This window comes from Stegodyphus dumicola, chromosome 10 (assembly GCF_044657685.1).
Source record: "Stegodyphus dumicola isolate Sdum_Otavi_A_Nest chromosome 10, ASM4465768v1".
Classification (NCBI taxonomy): Eukaryota; Metazoa; Arthropoda; class Arachnida; order Araneae; family Eresidae; genus Stegodyphus; species Stegodyphus dumicola.
Genome location: NC_140777.1, coordinates 91,893,738 through 91,914,180, shown reverse-complemented (window position 1 = coordinate 91,914,180; position 20,443 = coordinate 91,893,738). Strand labels below are relative to the sequence as shown.

Genomic DNA, 20,443 nt, shown 5'->3' with positions numbered 1-20,443 from the left:
AAAATTGCAGTCCCTCCTCCATTGTAACTTAACCTATCGCATCGATGGCAGCGATAATTAGCAATTTTCATACTAATGCCTAGATTAGCATGTGCCTCGGATATGAGAGCGATATCAATCTGATTCGTAATGAAATAATTTTGAAAATTCTGAATTTTGTGCTGAATGCTTCTAGCATTCCATATCATCATTCGTATGGGTGCTCTGCTAATAGAGTTATGACCCATTGTCAGCAGTATTATTAGAAGATTTTTCCTGATTTTTGCTATTTAGTTCTATCATTTGTTGGGTAATTTGTAGAAAGCCTGCGCTTTCTATAACCGTAACTAATTCGGCAAAGTCTGCAAAAATCTTTTTAGCTTCAGTGATTGTGTCTGAATAGACCTGAGGATAAGGGCTGTGAAAAAGATTTGCCTTCTATAATTCTGCTAGAAAAGAGTTTTGGCTTGTACTCTTTTTTTTTTCCTTGGGAAATTTACTGCAACCTTTAAAACTTACGGTGTGCGCTTTTCTTTCTGACTGACTGACTGACTGATTAGGTATCGCCGGAATACCACACGAAGTGCGGTTTCTCCGGCTCAGTCAATTTATTGCCACATGGGCGCATCACGTAAGCCCTTTTTTTCTTATGCTTATGCTTTACGTTTACTATAGGCATCAACTTCTTAGAGTTTAAACCTGATCATTCTAACTTGCCATACGGCCATTCACGGTTGTAGAAAAAATTTAGGGCGCTATCACGTCATTTACCCGAAGGCGAAAATAAGAGTCTGAGAGATCAGACAATTAGAGCTTTAAGGTGGCAAGTCAAGGTGGCGTACACTAACATAATAAAATTTCAAATGACTTAAAAATTTCAATTTTCAAGTCATGAAAATCATCTGAGTCCTGACTAAAGATATATCTAAAACTGCTTTGTGAGAGATTCGAGATAATAATATCTACTTCTTGAGAATTCATTGTATGAGTATCACGTGACCGGTACTAGCCAATACGGTTGGATCCACAGTGGTAGGCATGGTGAGTTCAATTATTTACACTTTGTACAAATAACACTAAAAGTCTTTGCCTGTCGAGGCACTAAGTCCATATTCTTAGTAGTAAACACAAACACAAATTCACAAACATGAAATAAATCTTGGTTAAATACTTGGATAAATACTAGGATTAAATACTTGTTTAAATACTTCAATAAAATGAGATACGTTGGATAATACTATATACATATTTACAGCTACCACTTTACATTGCGGTGAATTGACCTAGGTCGTTTCACGACGCTTTCCACAGTGGGATCATAGTTCGTAAGTTCTCTCAAAGTACTGACTGGCGAATTCTCCATTTTCTCAAAAACGTTGTGAGCATCCATTAGGATCTGCTTCGGTATTGGTTTAATTTTTAAATCTTCATAAATGATCGTATTTCTAACATACCAAGGCGCATTAACCATCGCTCTTAGTATTTTATTTTGCAGGAGGTTAACTTTCCTTCGTTCAGTCTTTAAGCTCAGGCCGGGGCTGCATAAAGCAAAATTGGTCTAATAAGTGCTAAATACAGAGTACGTTTAATTTTTAAGGCTAAGTTTAGATTTCTGACCTATGAGATTATAGAGAGACATGTAAGCTCTATTTGCTTTGGTAACTTGGTTAATTACATGGTCTTTAAAGCTAAGTCGTTCATCAAGAATCACTCCGAATATTTAGCGGACGAAGAGACTGAGATGATATCATTTCCAATTTTTATGTCACTATTTGTTCTCTCATTTTTCCTGTAACGACGAAAGTGAACAATATTGCATTTTGAGGTATTAATTTTTACCTTCCAGAGCTGACACCAGGCGGCGACAACATGTTCATGTAGAGTTGGAGGTTGTTTAGAGCTAACTGCGGGCTTCTTGATTGCGACAAAATCACTGTGTCATCTGCATATTTTAGTGTTTTAGACCCCAATGGATTAGGTAAGTCATTTATAAAAATATTAATATAATAAGCTTTGGTGCGATAACTGAGCCTTGCGGGACCCCACTTTGTATTACTTTCTTCTGCGACAGAGTATCTCCAACCCGAACTTGAAAAGTTCTTCTCTTCAGATAAGAAGTTATGAGCTTCACAAAACTGATGGGAAACATGTAATTATTGATTTTATAGATCAGGCCGTCGTGCCAGACTCTGTCGAACGCTTTCTCCAGTTCTAGGAAACACGCCGCAACTCCTGTCTTGTGGAAAAAAGCTCTGGAAATAAATTCTACAACTTTAAGTACTTGGTGGGTCGTGCTGTGGTGCTTTCTGAAGCCGAACTGCGCTGGGTCGATCAGATCAAGGCGTCCTATGTGACTTGTGATTCTTGAGTTAAGAGCTCTTTCGAATACTTTGCCAATCGCCGGTAAAAAGCTGATGGGACGATAACTGGTAGCTTCCGATGGATTTTCCCCCGGTTTTTAAGATCGTAATAATTATAGAGTGTTTCCACTGAGAGGGGAAGTAGCAGTTTCTTATGCACGCATTAAAAATGTTAGCAAGTAATACGAAACATCTGTGGGGAAGGGCTTTCAAGGCTCTTGTTTATTACATCAAAACCTCTGGCTTTCCTGATGTTAAGTAAATTGATGATGTACTGAATTTCACGTGGTGAAACAAATTTAATAAAATCTTGGTTATCTCTGCCTTTGATGCTATTAATTTCATTGTTGATCTCCTCTTCGTGTTGTGGGTCGGTTGTAGGGTTTGGCTGAAAAGTCTCCTCCAGCGTATCAGCGAAGACATTCGCAATGTCAGCTTCGGAGTGGTGGGTCAAGCCCACGTGATTTAACGCCGCGATATGATTCGTCTTTTCTTTCCGCATAGCATTAGCAATTTTCCAAACTGTGTTTGTATCTGCGCCTATGTTATCCAATAAATCTTCCCAACTACTTGATTTAAAATCATTAATATCAATAGAAATTTTTCTGCTTAAATAATTAATTTGCCTTTTTAAGGTAGGGTCTTAAGTGATACTGTGACTTTTCCTTAATCTATTCCTTTCTTTTATTGTATTTAGGATATCGACTGGGAGTTTTCTAGTGTAGGAATTCTTACATTCATAAGACGAACTTTTTGATTGCATTTTGAATTTTTAAGGGGAGGGAGTAGATTTCGCTTTCGATTTCACCACAGTCTCTGAGTAGGGGATTGCAGGCCAGATTGTTCATATGTTCCGTGAAACGATTCCAGTTAACTTTAGTGCGGATTTTTGGCGGAGTAGGGTAGAACCCATAAAAATCAAAGATCACGGGAAAATGATCAGAAGAAAGCTCCTCCAGAACTTCTAAATATGGGGTCTGGGTAATTCCCTTGAACAAAGCAATATCCAGGATGTCTCCATTATTCCTCCAATAATGAGTATACATATTAGGTGCAACAAGCTTAATATTTCTTGGGTTTAAATAATTTAAAAGTAGTCTTCCATTTCTGTTATTTCTTCTGGCTTCCCAGGAGCAATCTTTCGCGTTCAGGTAGCCGGCCAGGTTCGTCGGAAAATTAAAAGTCTTGCAGATTACTATCTATCGGGGGTTATAAGCCGCTATAATTAGAAGATTTTCATTTGAGGTGATATTTACAAGTATTGCGATATATTCTATCCTAGCAGTACTCTGCAAATTTATTGTGTTATGCTTTATATGATTTTTTATAAGAACTGCAATCCCTCCTCCTCTGCCTCGGAGTCTATCATTTCTAATACGATAGCCATGAATTTTAAACTTCTCACTAGGCCGTAGACGCGTTTCACTTAGTAACATGACATCAACATCGTGATTAGTCAGGAACTCAGTTAATTCAAGGTTTTGCCTGAAAACGCCATTAGCGTTAAAAAATGCGATTCTGAGATAAGAATGAATTATATCGATATTATTATTCGCTCTCGTATGGGCGTTAAAATTCATAGTTTAAATTGGTAAAATATTCAATGGCTTCCATGCCGATTTCAATTTTAGTCATCAATGACCTGGAGGTTTTGAACCTTGTAAAAAGTTCTTTCGCTTTAGATAAGTGGGTCTTAATCCAGTCAAAAACGTTAGCTTCGTTATTAACCCAGCTCGATTTATTGGTATTCTCTGTACTTTTTCCTGTCGGAAGGGCAGGGAAATCTTCCTTATTTAAGCTAATTTTTCCTTTTTGCTCGCCCGCTTTGGGAGGAATTTAAGCTTTCCTAATTGTTGGGTATTTCTTGCAACCCTTATAGGACGATACATGAGAACCATCGCAGAGGGCCCAGCGTGTTGGTAGTTTTTCCTTCGGATCTTTTCAAGTATACGTTTCATGGGGGCCTGCACATTTTAAGCATCTGACAGCGTAGTTACATAGTTCTCTCGTATGTCCGTAACGCTGGCACCTGTGGAATTGCACAGGACAAGGTTTTTTCTTATAGAGTCTTACAAGAATATCCAATCCTCTCAATTTTTCTAGCTTACATACTTTCTTTCCTGCTTCATTTTTCTTAGTTTCAACTAGGAATAGGGGTGTGATGAGGGGAATATGCTTGGCTGTCTTTTTGGGGGTTAAGAATTCTCCCTCTTCTGTGCTATCCATTTTATCATCGTCAAGTAATTCCGCAAATTTATTTTTCTGCGGTGGCTCGGCTATTTCACTTTCCGAACGCGTTCGTTTTAGCGTGCTTCTTGGGGAACTAAAACCCTCATCATCAATTACTTTTTTCCTTTTAGTCTTAGAATTAACTCGTTTAATTTTAACATTTTCCTGATTCGGAGCTTTCATTGTGCTAGTACTTTCCTGATTTTTGGCTTTAAGCTGAAAGTCATTAAGTTTGATAGTTATGAATTCTCTCAGTAACCTGCGGAGCTTTTAAACCTGAAGTTATTAGCTGTTCACGTACTTTAACGAGATCGTACAGTTGACTAACTTCTGTCGGCGATAAATTCTTTCCGCCTAAATCTCCTAAACACTTTCTCAATTCCTCTTCCTTCATAATTTTAACAAGCTCTTATTCTACACTAATGTGCTGGCTGCATCCTGATAGAATAGAAACATGACTTACCAATGCAGGGGAAAATATAGTGTTAGATGTAGCACGTGGCTATGTTTTTTTTTTTTTTTCTTCAGGAAACCACTTTATATATCTCCTTGTGTTTACTTGCGTTGAACTCCCAGGGGGGGGGGAATGATTCTGTCACTCATGCATAACAAAAGGTCCATCTCCTGACCTTGATGAAAAGACTTCTTTTACTTTGTCCACTGAAGTGAGCAACAAGTCTGCAACCGGAATTATTAACAAAGGCACAGGATTGCAAACCAGATATGAGCGTATTGCACTCTGAAAACTCATCCTAGAAAAAGAACCTTTATGCCACCTTATCACAACTACCTCCCCTCATAGAAGAATTTTCCTAGACTATGAAAGGCAAAATTCTAAATACTTTTCATTGCTTTCAAAACACTAAGTGGTAACCATTTAAAAACATAAAAATTAGAATACAAATAATAATAATAATAATAATAATAATTTAAACTACTTCTAATGTCTCCTTCATACAAAGTACATTCCTCAAATTTTACAAAATGCTAATACTTAAGATAAAACATTTAATTCTAACAACTTTGACAAAGAAACGCACAATGCAAACAAATTTTAATCTGAAAAAATATAATTCAAAAATACTACAAAAATCATTTACAGCAATTATCCGTTTCCTAAAATCTATGTGCGTAGGATCAGCCAAAGGATAAAGAATATAAACCTCTCTCTCGGCCTCTACCACAACCTCCTCCATCATAAGATTTACAAACTCATTTTTGCATCTAATGGTTCTGTGAGACTAAATAAGGTGCATCCAAGAGGTAATAAAAGGTTTTGTAAACAATAACATTTATTTACAAGAAAATATATAAAAATTTCAAACAGTTACAGATATATTATTAGGCATCTCTGCTTTCCTTATCCTACACCTTTAGTATCCTGCCTGCCACTACTAGCGTCTACATCCCAAAACGACAGCCTATGAGAGAGGCGATTCTATTATTTTCATCGGGGAGTTGGAAAAGTTAGAATGGTTTTTTGAGGAAAGCAACGGCAGTGGGCGATCTTTGTTTACATTAGGATTTCAATATTAGTTCAGGGTTCAATATTACATAGAATCAGTTAAATTAGGTTTCAATATTAATTAGAATATGGCAAGCATATGCATCGCCATGAGTGCCAGTTTAAGGGTGGCACCAAGAATGAAAAAAGTGTATATGTATCTGAATAACAACGACGAAAACCAAATGTTAAAAGCGGCATCATTTTACATTTATTTTGGCAATTCACTTAAAACATTTGTGTAAAAGTTTTGTGAAGAGAAACCCTGCTTTAGATCTCATTCTTTTAGAAGAAGTCAAAGACACTCAAAGGGCAACTGTAAGTCATTTTCTTCCTCTCACTACATTCTAGGTTCTAATAACAGTTTTGTTTCAAGAGTGGCATCGAATGCCATAGTAACTTATAAATTGCTTCATTTCCAATATTAACGTTCTGAGACAGTGAAAGTATTTTTTTCCTTTTTGGTTCACAATTTTTATCTAGTCGATAGGACATCGTGTGCTTTCAGATTTCAGATAGAGTTTTAAAAGAAAATGTTAGGCAGGGTATGTTTTAAATAACATATTTCAATAATAAAATGTATATTTATGTTCGTTAACTGTCTTTCGCTTGCATTTTTCAAATATGAGTATTACTTATGTTTCTTATTAATGTTTAATAATATTTCTGATATTTTTTTTTCTTATATCCAGTTAATGTATAAGAAAAAGTAGTTTGTTCACTTATAATTTAACCTAAAATGAAATAATTTTATTTGATGAATTAATTAATTGAAAATTTATCTATCGCCTTAATTTTATTGACTGTATTTTTAAAATGGAAAGTTGCAATAATTAAATGCCGTAATTGTTACATTGGTGAAAAAAAAGCAAATTATATTACTGTTAAGTTTGAGTGGTAGAAAGCTCGAGCTTCTAATCTAAAACTGTATCTCAGAGGAATGTTTAATTGCATTATATAAAATTTAATCTAAATTTATTTATCTAAAAATCAGAAAAAAATTTCTGGCATTTCTGAGAGTATATATTATATAATAATAAACACATTAATAAATCTCATCCAGCAATGCGGAATTAAAATAAATATATTTTTAATTATTTGAATAATTCATAATTTATCCATTATCGTCAAAAGCAAGTTGCTCTCAATTTCAAATTCTTTTTTGTTCATTTTCAGAGTAAATCGGCCCGATTGGGCCAAATCGCCCTTTATTCCGCCCTGATTTACAAATAGTTTGACTCTCTATTTTAAGCGGAAATCATGAACGCAGAGTATTTTCCCTTTTACTATGGCGGAGGCATTTAATACGATTAATGTACAAAATATTTGTTAAGTCATTCATTCAAGGCAATTTTTTTATGCTTGTTAAATTTTCGTTTTGCTGTACGGTAGTTACGTATTATCCCGTCAGTCATGAAACTGTTGTCAAGCACTGCGACTTAACGCCAATTATGGATGAGCGTCTCATTTAATCAGCGCTTTGGTTTGATATTACACCGATTGATTGGTTTGGTTTGATTTAGTTGATTATGGCAAAGAACTCGAGGTTTATTTGACTAAGGAAAGGGATGCCTTTATGCAGGACTTACTAAGAGAAACTGGCTCGTAAACACTTTACACATCAGGAAAACCATGAATACGCCCATGCAGCCAGTTCGTTCGCCGGTATTCGAATTCCAAATCGAACTAGCAGCGTTCAGCGATTTTACCGCTCGACCGCTGGTAGCTTAACCTCAACTGATTCTGCATAAAGCTTGGGATCTGCTATTTGCAGAAGACTATTTTCGAAGTTATGAAAACCTACCACCAGAAAAGTATGTATTATTGGACACGATGGGGGGTGGTCAGTTGAATATGGCAGACAAAGCAGTAATAGATTGGAACAATTACCTTTGAGTAGTTTGTATTCGTAGCGTTCTAAACAGAGCTTCCGGTAAAATCAAGAGGGCTAACAAAATAGTAGAAACTGACGAAAGCCTTTCTATGAAGCGCAAAAACGAAGGGAGTTCAATACTAATTGTTTTTTAAATAAAGAGGCGTCAGTTACGTCAGAACTCCGCAGGAATGATTGGCGTAATTTTGATAGGATCTTCTTCAGGTTTTATGGTCGACATTATAATATGTAAGTACCCTTAAAATATAGCTTTCGGGTTTGCTTTCCACACAAAACAATTGTTAAGTGCAGCTGTTTTGTCAGGATAGATAAAGCAGTAATGCAGCCTACCAGTGGTCCAGTGAGTAAGAATATAGAAAACTGGTCATTTATCTCGGTTCAGTTTCCAGTAGCGGTGCTGACTGCCTTTGGCTTCATGCTTATACACAGCTTAACATGTATACGAGCCAGTTTCTCATGTAAAACCCAATACGAAAGCAGTCCGTTTAGGCTAAAGCATATAATTTTGCCGTACTTTAAATAAACACTTAACGTGTAACGCTTTGAATAATGAGTATGCTTAGCAGACCTGAGCTTCATCTTGAAAATTTAATGATCAGTTTTAAAATACCAAAAATATAATTAAAAATATAGTGATTCATAAAACATTTTTCTAGAAGTGTTATGGATATCATGAACAGTCGATTGCACATATGTATACACAATTAAAGTAAAGAAAATGAAATATTATTAATAAAGACATAATTATGTTAATTTATGAAACAGTTCAATTATATGCAGCTATATGTAAATTATGTGTAATTATATGCATTTAAGTAACTATAGCTTTTACATAGTGGTATTTCTTCATGGCTTCTGTTATATTATTGTAGACAATTCGAAAATCTATGGACATAACAGCTACATAAAATCATCCTTCAAACTTTAGGCGGAACTGAGCAAAGTTGTATTGTCACCTGTATGGTGCTCAAGGCTATTGCCAACGACAGGCGCAATCTTGCACTTCTTGTCACGATGAATTTCATGGGCTCAATCTGATGTTACAGTCAGACAAGTGAGGTAAGTGCCAGGAACAACAACCAAAAATTAAGATGAAAACTAAAGTTTATTCTTTCATATTATATTATTCAATTTATTATTATTTCAGTTATTTTAAACACAGAATATTCTATGGCATATTTTTTCTTTATTTTAATTATTTCCACTGTGTTTCTATCATTTTTTCATTTCTATTTTCAGTATTCTAAGAATGATATTTTAAACTCTGTATAATTATGTAAATTTGATTTTTAAATAAATGTCAGTAGTTTCCTTCACCTAGTGAGCAATAACAGCTAAAACTTCCGGTGGTACAGCTGCTCATTTTATAGTAACTAACTAACAGTGAAATGCCCGTTTTTTTTCCCATTTCATCTTTCTGGGTTTTGCTTCAGCAGCTGCATACTTTCTATGGTATAATTGGAAATTCTAATTTTTTACGGTGGTCGCTTCCCTTCAACAGTGAATTTACTTTAAGCTATGTTCGTAGAAATTGTAGAAGATAAACACAAATGGGAAGTGTTTAATTACCCTTTATTCTTCACAGTTTATAGCTCGTCCCGCACTTCGGGATACAAAGACCAGTACTTGTGGTCTGAACGTAATAAAAAAAATAAGAACTACAAATTAACTAAATTAAGTAAGAATTAAACTCAAATGCTTTACAAAGACTATTAACGGGAAAATTGGACTTTTAATCTTTACGGAAAATTTCAATACGTCTTCAGTATCAAGAGGACTAAATTTCTGGCCTTAAAGGCGGACAGCAACTGATTGAAAAGCGCGCGTGAAATAAGGTGACGAGAGGTCTCTTTCTCAAACTCCTTCTTGGCTAAAAGCCACAACTTAAATACTTAAGAGTTTGCAAGCTCAATTTGCATACTAAAACTAACCGCGTTTATTCTGGCCGGAAGTGGAAAACAAAAGGGTCAGTAAAGTTTTAAAATAAAATAAACGTTAGTAAATCTTAAAATCCTTGCAATGTAAGATATTTATCTTTAAAATTTAATCTGTCTCTTTTTATTAACAAATTAAGCTGTTTAAACACAACAGATGCACATCTTAAAAGTATTATTGTTATTATTATTATTATTTTGTATTTTGTTCTGATTCATTTAATAAAATGCATTTTGTTCATGATATATCTAAGCGAAAATATTAAATATTTTTATAGAATAACGTTACATATATTTTCTCTTTTCAAATACAAGTAGTTTTTCTACAAAACGGTATCCTGGAACACTGTTTCGCTGCAATACTATTAAAAAATCGCCGGAACCTTCCTATAATACGGCATTCTATGTATAACATGGTTTCTCTATAATACGATAAGAAAATTGTTCAAGAAATCCCAAGAGATTAACAAATTCTGCATGGTTTTTCCACATTGAACAAAGCACCCATATAGTCATTTAACACGTAAGAATCCTTGTTTAGTAAGGCCAACTAGTAGCTTAAGATCCGGTTCCCGTTAGAACAAATATCCTCAGGAAGTCTAGCCACGTGGTGGAAATCAACCGTTGAATTCTTAAACGCTAAGGGCAGAACATTGTTTTCCTCCATGACCTTCAAAGTATAGCACAATAGAAACAATACACAGTCTCAAGAGAGCACAGTCACCAGATAATAATGAAAAATATCTCACTGTCGCACAAGGAGAGCAACATGAGGTCACAATATGAGCTTCAAAACACACAGCCTACACGTTTAGTTTCCAAAATTCGAATCCTCAATTCCGCGGCCTGAAACCAAAAGTGTCTCACGCTGCTAATCGGGAGTCTGCGTCAAGTCACGGTGGGTTAAATAAGAACTTTTTCGTCTTTAAGACAGAAAGTTTCGGTCTCATACCATGTCTGATAAGGATGAAAAACAATGTTAAGGAGAAATTAATTGCTTTAGAAGTAAAGATACAAATCTTAGATCATCTTATAAATGTAAAAAAAAAAAAAAAAAAAGTGCATCTTACATTGGAAAAAATCTTTTAATTTGAATGAAGCAGCAGTCCAGACTATTAAGAAAAATGAAAAAGAAATAGTAAGTGCAATTGCTGCAGGATGTTCGACATCCGCAATACGTGCAGCTCGCCGCTGGTTGCCAGTAGCTCATAAGCTAGAGAAGGCAGTCAGCATGTGGATTGATAATAACTGTCAAAAAGAATTCCATTGGATGGTAATTATCATTAAACGAAAAGCACTCAAAACTTACAAGTACCATAATTATGGTACATGTAAGTTCTTTGTTCTTTAAAGAACATGGAGAATCATCTGTAAATCCAGATTTTGTGACAAATAAGGGTTGGGTCGAATATTTCAAATCCTTGCTAATTTATCGATCTTTAAATCCTCGTGTACTTAAAGGAGTAAATAAAAACACCTTACTGGTATATAGGAAAACAAATTCAAGAGTTTGGGTAACTGGAAATTTATTTAAAGATTGGCTTTTAAATTGTTTTTGCCAAACGCTTTTTTAAAGCAGAAAAATTTGAGCTTCGAGGCGCTGTTGATTATTATATAATGCTCCATTTCAGCCACAGGATTTGAATCCTGCCAACGCCAAAATACTGTTCCTATCACCTAACACGTTTAAAAGATATAAATAATACCTTGATCCAATGGTTCGTTGCTTGAACTATTGGATCAAGGTATTATTTATATCTTTTAAACGTCTTATATAAGAAGAGCGTTGTAGTGTATTTTAGACGTAACCAATTCAAAATCATTTAATGTAATGGAAACTTGGAAAAAAATTTTCTATCAAGCACTGCATCAACATCGTAATTTTGTAACTGAATGAACTGAAAACATCAACGTTAAATGCGTGTTGGAATAAGATATGGCCCTCTTCAGCCGAGAAAAACGTGCGTGAATTGTCAGAAAATGATTTGGTGGCATATAAGAACTTATTAAATCAATCGGAAATGTAGTTAATAATTTAACGTTAAAAAATTAAAAGAAAGCTTAGCTGAAAATCTCAAGTCAATTTTCTTGAATGCATAATCTTCTGCTGAAGGAAGCGAAAATTCGAAAGGGAGGTGCAAAACAGTCTAGCTCCATTCCTAGAAAATTACAACGAGCTGGTGAGAACCAGCAAACTAAGTAAAATTACAGATTTTTAAAATAAAGGAAGAAGATGCAAAAACTTTAAATGAAGAAAAAAGCTCTGAAAGTGAAAGCAATGTCATTCCACCAAAGAAACGTTCTCGGTTGATTATACTGAAGAGTGACGACGAATAAATTTATTAAATGAAAGTTGCTTTAAATTAAAATAAGATTTATTTTATTTTATATTGTACATATATTTATTTTTAATAAAAATTTAGCTGTTTATGTAGAATTAAAAAAATACTTTTTTAATAAGTATTCGAAACGTAACCCCTCTTTTAATACTAGCTCTGGATTTCATATAACACGATTTTCACAACACAGCATTTTCTAGCAGCCTATCTACCGTATTATAGGAGGGTTATTTGTATTCAGAACATATATAAAGTTCCATGTTAGTCTAAACGTATACTCGTTTAGTGTCCTATCAAATGTTTCACTATTCAGTTTGGGCCCTCTCATTTGGTAATGTATAGCGATAAATCATATTAAGTTTTAAAAAGCCTTCTAAAATGTGATAATTAAAATATGATCCCTCTCAGAATCTTTAGTTTTCTTCTTGCGATAACTCACCTTTACAACTGAGCCAGATTAAACCATTATCCTCAAGTTTAAGACATGTTCGATGAGTATAGAATTTAAATATAGAGCAGAAAAATGTTAGAAGCAGGAAGATATACATGTACAACACGGTATTGTATTTATCTGTTCCTAATTACAGAGTCATCAGAAATATTTTCCTGATTTTAAGCCACTTTATTTAAGATTTCGCTTTATAAGAAATTAATCTTTTTAGTTTTTATACCTAAGTAGTTGGAAAGTGTCCATGTTTCGACTTGTAAACTTTCCAATCATATTTAATTTTCAAAAATATGACGAGTAAGATAATTTTAACATGTTCAGGAGTTTTTCATAAGAGTAATAATGTAACCGAGCGAGTTCACATGAAGATAGCGACGTTGCAACAAAAAATGGTGCATTAATAATCTGAAGTTTGTAATCTGTAACTAAATGGTTAATGCAGTTTAGGTTAATTTTTATGAAATACAGCCAATTGCTGCAAAATTATCAGTCGTTGCTTTATCACAGTTAAATGAGACAATATCCTGCGTACGCGGTTGGAAATAAAATGACACTTGATATCAGCACGACAATCTATATTGTTCATGGTAGTATGAGTGGTTGCATGAGAGCAGCTACTAGTCAATGCGACTGAAGAAAATGGCAAAGGTTTAATTCACACGGACTGCAATATCGCATACTGCCATCCAAAATGCCATATCTTGGATATTATAATTTATTTAGTTACTTTGTTAATTAAACGACAATTCAGTTAAAATAAATCTGATTTACTAATGTTGCCATCTAATACTGAAAATATGGAAAAAATATAATAACCGACAATACAATATATCCTTGACAAACGCGGCGCATTAAAACCTTGTGCGTATGGGCAAAATCACTCGCCACAGAGTTAAATTTCTATGGAAAAAACAAGTTATGTTTCAGATTAAGAAATTATGTATAATTTATACAAATTAAATGTTTTTGTAATTAAAAGAGTAAAAATTAAATCTCAATTGAAAGGATTTGTATTACTCTTTAAATAAAATTCTTGTAATGGAAAAATTAAATTTAGACAAATGCATTGTCTATTACGAGAAATTCAATCATTCGTAGTACGCTGCACGGTTTCGATCGCGTTGCGATAGTGCTCTTTAATAACTGGTTTGAAAATTCATTCATCATATTACTTAGAATAGCAAAACCTGAGTTTTAAAAATTCTTCTAATTCTGGATAATGGACACGGCACTGAAGATCTCAAACATTCCATCCAAATGCAGAGGTTTTATTCCTTTCATCGAACATCACTTCCTTAACTTAAACATTGGATGAAGGAAAGATAAAAATATTCAAAGCCTATTATGTTCGCACGTTTATACTTATGCAAATAAAGTGCTAAACGCTGGTGGCATTTTGTAAGTAATCCAACATACGGATGCACTTAGAAATGATTAAACTCTCATGGGAATACGTGATCTCATTAACAATGAATGCTTACTGGCAACAGCATTGCCTAGAATTTGTCAATAAAGGATAGTTTGAATATGATATCTGTAACTGAAACTGCAAACTTGAGAGAATACAGCACTATTTAATTCATTTTAGATTTAGATTATTTTTATAGTAATTGCATTGTTGTGCAGAGCTACATTCAAAATTTTCTATGTATCTATAGATTCCCTACTTTTGCGAAAAGCTGGCTCACGTGAGCTCTATAACTTAGTAGAATGAGAAAAGAAATTTATATTTGAGAATTGGTGACTTTTTACTACATGCGATACAAAAATATCCAAATGAATGTCAGATATTATAAGTGCTGAAACAAGTGGTACATGCGCTACATGTAGTCAATAGAGAATTTCCCTGCAAAATTTATTAGGGAAGCAGAAATATTTTCTAAAGGATGCATTTACTATTCATTCTCCGAGATGAAGTCTGAATATCATGCAATTAAATGCATACACAGAAATAATATATTAAATTTATTACTTAACATATTAAATGCAGATACCAAATTTTGACAAGCACGTTTTACGCGCATAAAGGATTGTTTTAATTACCAAAAAATGAATCATATTTTACGCAAACTAAAAAACAAGAGCTGATTTAAAACTTTTAAAACTAGCTCAAAGTTGGAAGAAATGATAACATTTACAGAGGAATTTCCTTGGAAAATATTAACATGGTAAGTTAATTGGAACCTTTTATTTGTTACCAAGGTGTCTTTCAAGCAGAAAAGATTCTGTATTTCAATGTCAATTGTTCGCTTGTGGCGGGCGAAATCTGTACTAATGTTCATAATTAAGATAATTTACATATATTTGGGATTTCACGAAAAGTAATAATGAAATATACAATTGTACTTGAAAAAAATGCAGATCTTTAGCTGCGAACATGAAAGCGTGCACCTGCATGAGCGCGCAGTATTTAAAGGAAATGTTAAAAAAGCGCGTAGCATTTTCCGCGTTTCGTTCGCTCTTAAAAAGCGTTATCACATTAGCTGTTTGTTGCCGGAACAAAACGTTTGCAGCAACAGTTCTGAGAAACGGCCTTTGGCGAAATAGGTTTAATATCTTCAATTGGTAAACAGGCTGAAAGCCAAACAAGAATCAGTTATCGCTCAGATTGGCGAAAGTTTCCTTTCAAGTGACATTCGCTTCTTCGTGTTGTTTTGTATCGCTGACACGCTTTTCGTTTTAAACTTTATTGTTAGTAATGGAAGATAATAGAAAGGTGATTGCTATCAAGTTAATCACTTTGATCTCCACTCTGGCACTTCATGTAACAGATAAACATACTTCTGGTTATAGCAATCAATTACATCAGTAATAGCCAAATTCTGTATACACTAAGAATAGTTTAAAAACATGTGCTGGATAAGTCTATTTTTCACACATCGCTTATGTGTATTTTCTGTTGTCTGCATTTCAATGAAATTTGATGGCTCACTGGAAAATTTGTGAATTGGTGAAAGCATTTTCTGACTAACTTTATGGCTCATAATTACTGTTCTGTCCATTCAAACAAACAGACAAAAAAAAAAAAAAAAAAAAAAAAGACCTATGACAAAAATCTATATGGCTGATATTTACCTCTCACAGCCAGCAGATACTATTCAGCAAAATGAAGATCAAATAAAGCATATGAATACATCAGCAATCAAACATGTGCGAGTTGTTTACTATCCCATAGAACACTCGGTAATATACCTAAAACACATTAACTATACCAACCCTAGAAATTAGGTGTTCACATCATGAGTTTGTTTTATGGTTTGGTTTATTGAGATTACAGCATATATATATTTAATGAATATACACACATTTAAAAAATGACTCAAGCAGTTGTATTACAACAAAACAGCAATAATTAAATCGGCCTCTATTTCCACCGTCCATCACTTCACAGTGAGAGCCATCGCTATATTGAAAGTTACCCGTGATCCTTCAGAAGCAGAACTTTCGTCTGATTGGTTGAACGTTCGAGGAACACGTCTCCAGCCGGAACATTTTCGGATAAATTTTAAAATGTTGCTCGTAGCAGAGACAGGTTCCTCCAAGCTAGAGGAAACATTTCTCGGAAGCCTGCCGCTTAAAGCCGTGCTTCTAGAATCTCGTTTCTCGGAATTGTCCCGGGTAAGCGCGCGTGTCCATAGAAGTGATAGGACCAATACGCTTCCGCCTCACTCTAAGAGTTTCTTTTCAGCATTTAGGAAAATTCAAAAGAACACTGGAAAAGTGAATAACCACCAACATTTGGATTATCCAAGGAAATGAAGAATCATTAAGAAAGCGTTATCAATAGAAAGATTTGAATGTATCCCCCTTCTGTTTATATCTATATCCCCTACTATCAATTGATGGAACGATTTAAGAGTACTGAATCCGCATATAGAAAGTTTAGCCAGAATCACCTATGAGCCAAAATGACCAATGAAGATCAATACTTGTCCATTTATGCTAAGTGTAATAAGTATGGAAGAAATTCTTACCTCCATGCAACCACAGGAAGCCGAATTTCAATGGTCACTTCTTCGTAAAGGTTACATCAAAAGAATCTGTTTACAAAAAGCCATTCTGTTTGAGTCCGGCCCAATTCTATAAACAAGAGAGAACTTGTAGGAGTACGAAAAGATTAACTACTCTGGATTAAGCATCCGTAATAGGCCATTCACTTCCGAGATGAACCCCAATGGTCAAAACAAGCATCATGTTGGACGGACGCTTAAGACCTTTATATCTCGAACAGAGGCCCTGTGACTGCTGCGAGATATAACGAAGGAAATTTAGAACTTTAATTTTGCATTTACAGGGAAGCAGTTGGAGCTCAATTCCTTTTTATGGACAACAAAGATCGTCAATAGAAGGAAAGTCTAAGGTAAAATGCACCGTCATTGAAGCACTCCTCGATTAAAAAAAAATGCATCTTAAATGAAGGCTTTCCTCTCAAAGAATAAAACATTAAAATTTTATTATTTAATTACATTCATAAATTAAACTTGTTACTTAATATATATTTTTATGTGTTCGGCTTTTAATGTGTCCGATTTCAGTTTGGATGTATATTAGAAGAAAAGGGATCAAGGTATAAAGTGAAAGAATCATTTTTTAAATGTAATTAAGATAATAATTAGTGTATCGTTTTTCTGTATTTTCAATTAACTTTTCAGTTGGTGAGAAATTATTTTCCTACAGGAACGCTTTAATGCTAATAATGAAGTAAAATGTCTTGCTTTCATTTCTTTTATTATACATTCTAGTTTTTTTTTCCCAGTTGCACTTTAATCACGTAAAGACAGTTATTTAAATTGGACCTAGTAAACCAGAATTCAGTTTGTTAAATTTTATGCAAATATCGAACAAGTAGGTTCAACATGGAAACTAGAATTCTTCGGTAAAGAAATTATGGAGTTCAGATTTAGATTCTGTCAGGAACACTTGAGAAACGTAAGTGTGAACCACTGTATTCAGATCTATTTGTGTGCATGTATTTTACTAACACAGTGCGAGTAAGGGAAAAGTGATGATATAGTTCACCAGGTTAAATTCTTTGAAAACTCTACTCCTACTCGTTTCAATATTAATTAGAATATGGCAAGCTTGGGCATCGCCATGAGTGCCAGTTTAACGGTGGCACCAAGAATGAAAAAAGTGTATATGTATCTGAATAACAACGACGAAAACCAAATGTTAAAAGCGGCATCATTTTACATTTATTTTGACAATTCACTTAAAACTTTTGTGTAAAAATTTTGCGAAGAGAAACCCTGCTTTAGACCTCATTCTTATAGAATAAGTCTAGGACACTCTTGAAAGGGCAACTGTAAGTCATTTTCTTCCTCTCGGTATATTCTAGGTTCTGAAAACGGTTTTGTTTCAAGAGTGGGATCGAATGCCACAGTAACTCATAAACTGCATCATTTCCAATATTAACGTTCTGAGACTGTGAAAGTATTTTTTTTCCGTTTTGGTTCACAATTTGTAACTTCTCTTTTCCACCTTCCATGCCGATGAGTGTTACACATGATCTTGCGTGTGAACCCTGTCTTTTGTGCTATACATTAATTTTTGTGTTACAGTACAGTGCCCTTTCAATTATCTAAATGCGCATTAGCCGTTTTGCGTGGCTGTATTTACTCACGCACACTCAACGGTATGCGCGAGAATGTGTAGAAGACGAGTAAGCGCAAGTAAGTGCTTGCATCTAAATATCGCTACATTGCATCTATAGGTTTAGTTTCACTGATGACCTCTTACAATTCCTTCTGCGACTGTACAGTCGACCAACGGACCAAAGCGGATTCGAATATGATGATAAAGTAGCACTTCAAATAATACACAGTGAAAATTGGTTAAATATTTTGATGTTCTCGAAAACAAAATAAAATTACTAATTTTTTTAAAGAAATAAACATATACGATATGTTTGTAAAGTCTAAAAACAATTATAAACTATCAATATAAAACTGATAGTTTGGATTATGCGCGTTTTTTAGTTATCCGCAACCTGCTTCCGCGGGATTAGCCTAGATAATGGAGAGTGAAATGTATATCGACTCATGTTAATATTAAATTTCATTGAAATCTCTTAATGAGTTCTTTGGGTAATCGAGAGATATGGAAATTATATTAAATTAATGTACGAGTGTGGTACATACTGGGTTCCTTATCAGCTCTATAATTTAGGCTATGTAAGTTTATTTGAATTTGGGAATGGCTAAAAATGCTTTCGTGGAAGAATTCTAAAGACAAATGGGTAGAGTTCACATTACACACGCACAAAATCGCGAAAACCGAAAATATAGACAGTCTGTTTTCCTACGACTAAATACGAACAGGTCAAACCAATAGTACTCAGCGGGAAGATTCAGCATTGAATGTAGGTTAGAATTTATCCAGTTTCATTGAATATAGCAAAAGAAATTATTATGAAAACTATTCATAAAGATCCTATTCAGGTTCCGAGGCTCTTAAAGAAGATCTTATCTATCCGGAAAAAAAATTATTTGCATAGAAAGTGTGTTCCTGTGAAATTATTACAAGTCTTATTATACTGAACTCTTGCACTCTGGATCACGAGTCGATCAGCTTTTGCTGTGACTGTTGGAAGAGAGATGATATTCTTCTCTTAAAATTTGAATGATATATTTTGTCGAATTTTAAACTTGAAAGGCAGAACATTTCCTTCGTCGTGACGAAATTCTCTTCGGAAACATAAAAGTAAACGTAAATTGGGTAATGTCTTCAAATTAATGCAAATGAAGAATTTCAAAATATTTTTCAAATTTCAAATTTAAGCGTACATGACACCAAATGCAAATTTCTGGAAGTTTGAAAGTTATCACAGTTCTCTAGAAGTAGTTCGGGTTATGAAAATGTAGCATTCGAGTCAAGTTTAATTTGCGCACAAAATAATTGTATCACAGACTGTCCCACGTGTTGTGGTGGCTAAGTCCATTTGTCTGACCTAATAAAGAAATTCTCAAGAATTTTATTATGGCGAGAAGTGCAAGATTGCATCAATTGTTGGCAGGAGTTTGTACTACGTATATAGATGACAGTACACAGTTCCGCTCCAATAGTGAAGAAGAGCATTCCGGCGGACGGGCCGGGGATCTGGCCCCCTCCTTCTCTACCACCAAACTACTCGAAAAGATTTAAAGCTCACTCTTTATTTTAAGTGCCCCTTGTCACGCAGGCGCTAAAACATTTACCAACATCCACGCCTTCTCAGATATTACAAGTCAGGTCCTTCGATACGACAAGTTGCTTCACTGAAAACTATCCTGTCTTAATAAAAGCAAGTACATCAAAGAACAGCTTGCGAAATACAAATATTTTTAAAACGGCGGAACATTTTGTATCAGATGCATAAGCAATCACATTTGTAAGGTATTTAAGTTATTTAACCAGTGATTTTATATTATGAATCTTTACTGTTACTTCTGTCTTTCTGTTTACCTACTAGAATGCAAATTTAGCTCGCACGTTTTAAGTAAGTTTTAAAATTGCTCACAATTCTGCCTGTAGGCCGCAATACTTGTTGTTCTGCGATAAGCTTTCCTGTCTAAGTCGCAGCTTTGTTACTGTCGACGGTGCTGTCACACTGGTGTAAATTCAGAGCCAACTTATGCGCTTAAATATCTCTGAGTAGCCGTTGGCTAAAGAAGATCTCTGGATCACGAGTCGATCAGTTTTTGCTGTGACTGTTGGAAGAAAGATGATCTTCTGCCCTTAAAATTTGAATGATATATTTTGTCGAATTTTAAACTTG

General features: G+C 34.4%; 1 protein-coding gene across 1 annotated transcript in view; it reads left to right on the top strand.

Annotated features, from left to right (window-relative positions):
* The window catches only part of LOC146995032 (techylectin-5A-like), a 57,472-nt gene that overhangs the window by 8,726 nt on the left and 28,303 nt on the right, over positions 1 to 20,443 (top strand). Inside the window, exons 2-3 of the mRNA XM_085825245.1 lie at positions 1,826 to 1,957; positions 8,839 to 9,025. The gene's annotated coding sequence lies outside the window, so the exon portion shown is untranslated. The remainder of the gene's footprint in view (positions 1 to 1,825; positions 1,958 to 8,838; positions 9,026 to 20,443) is intronic.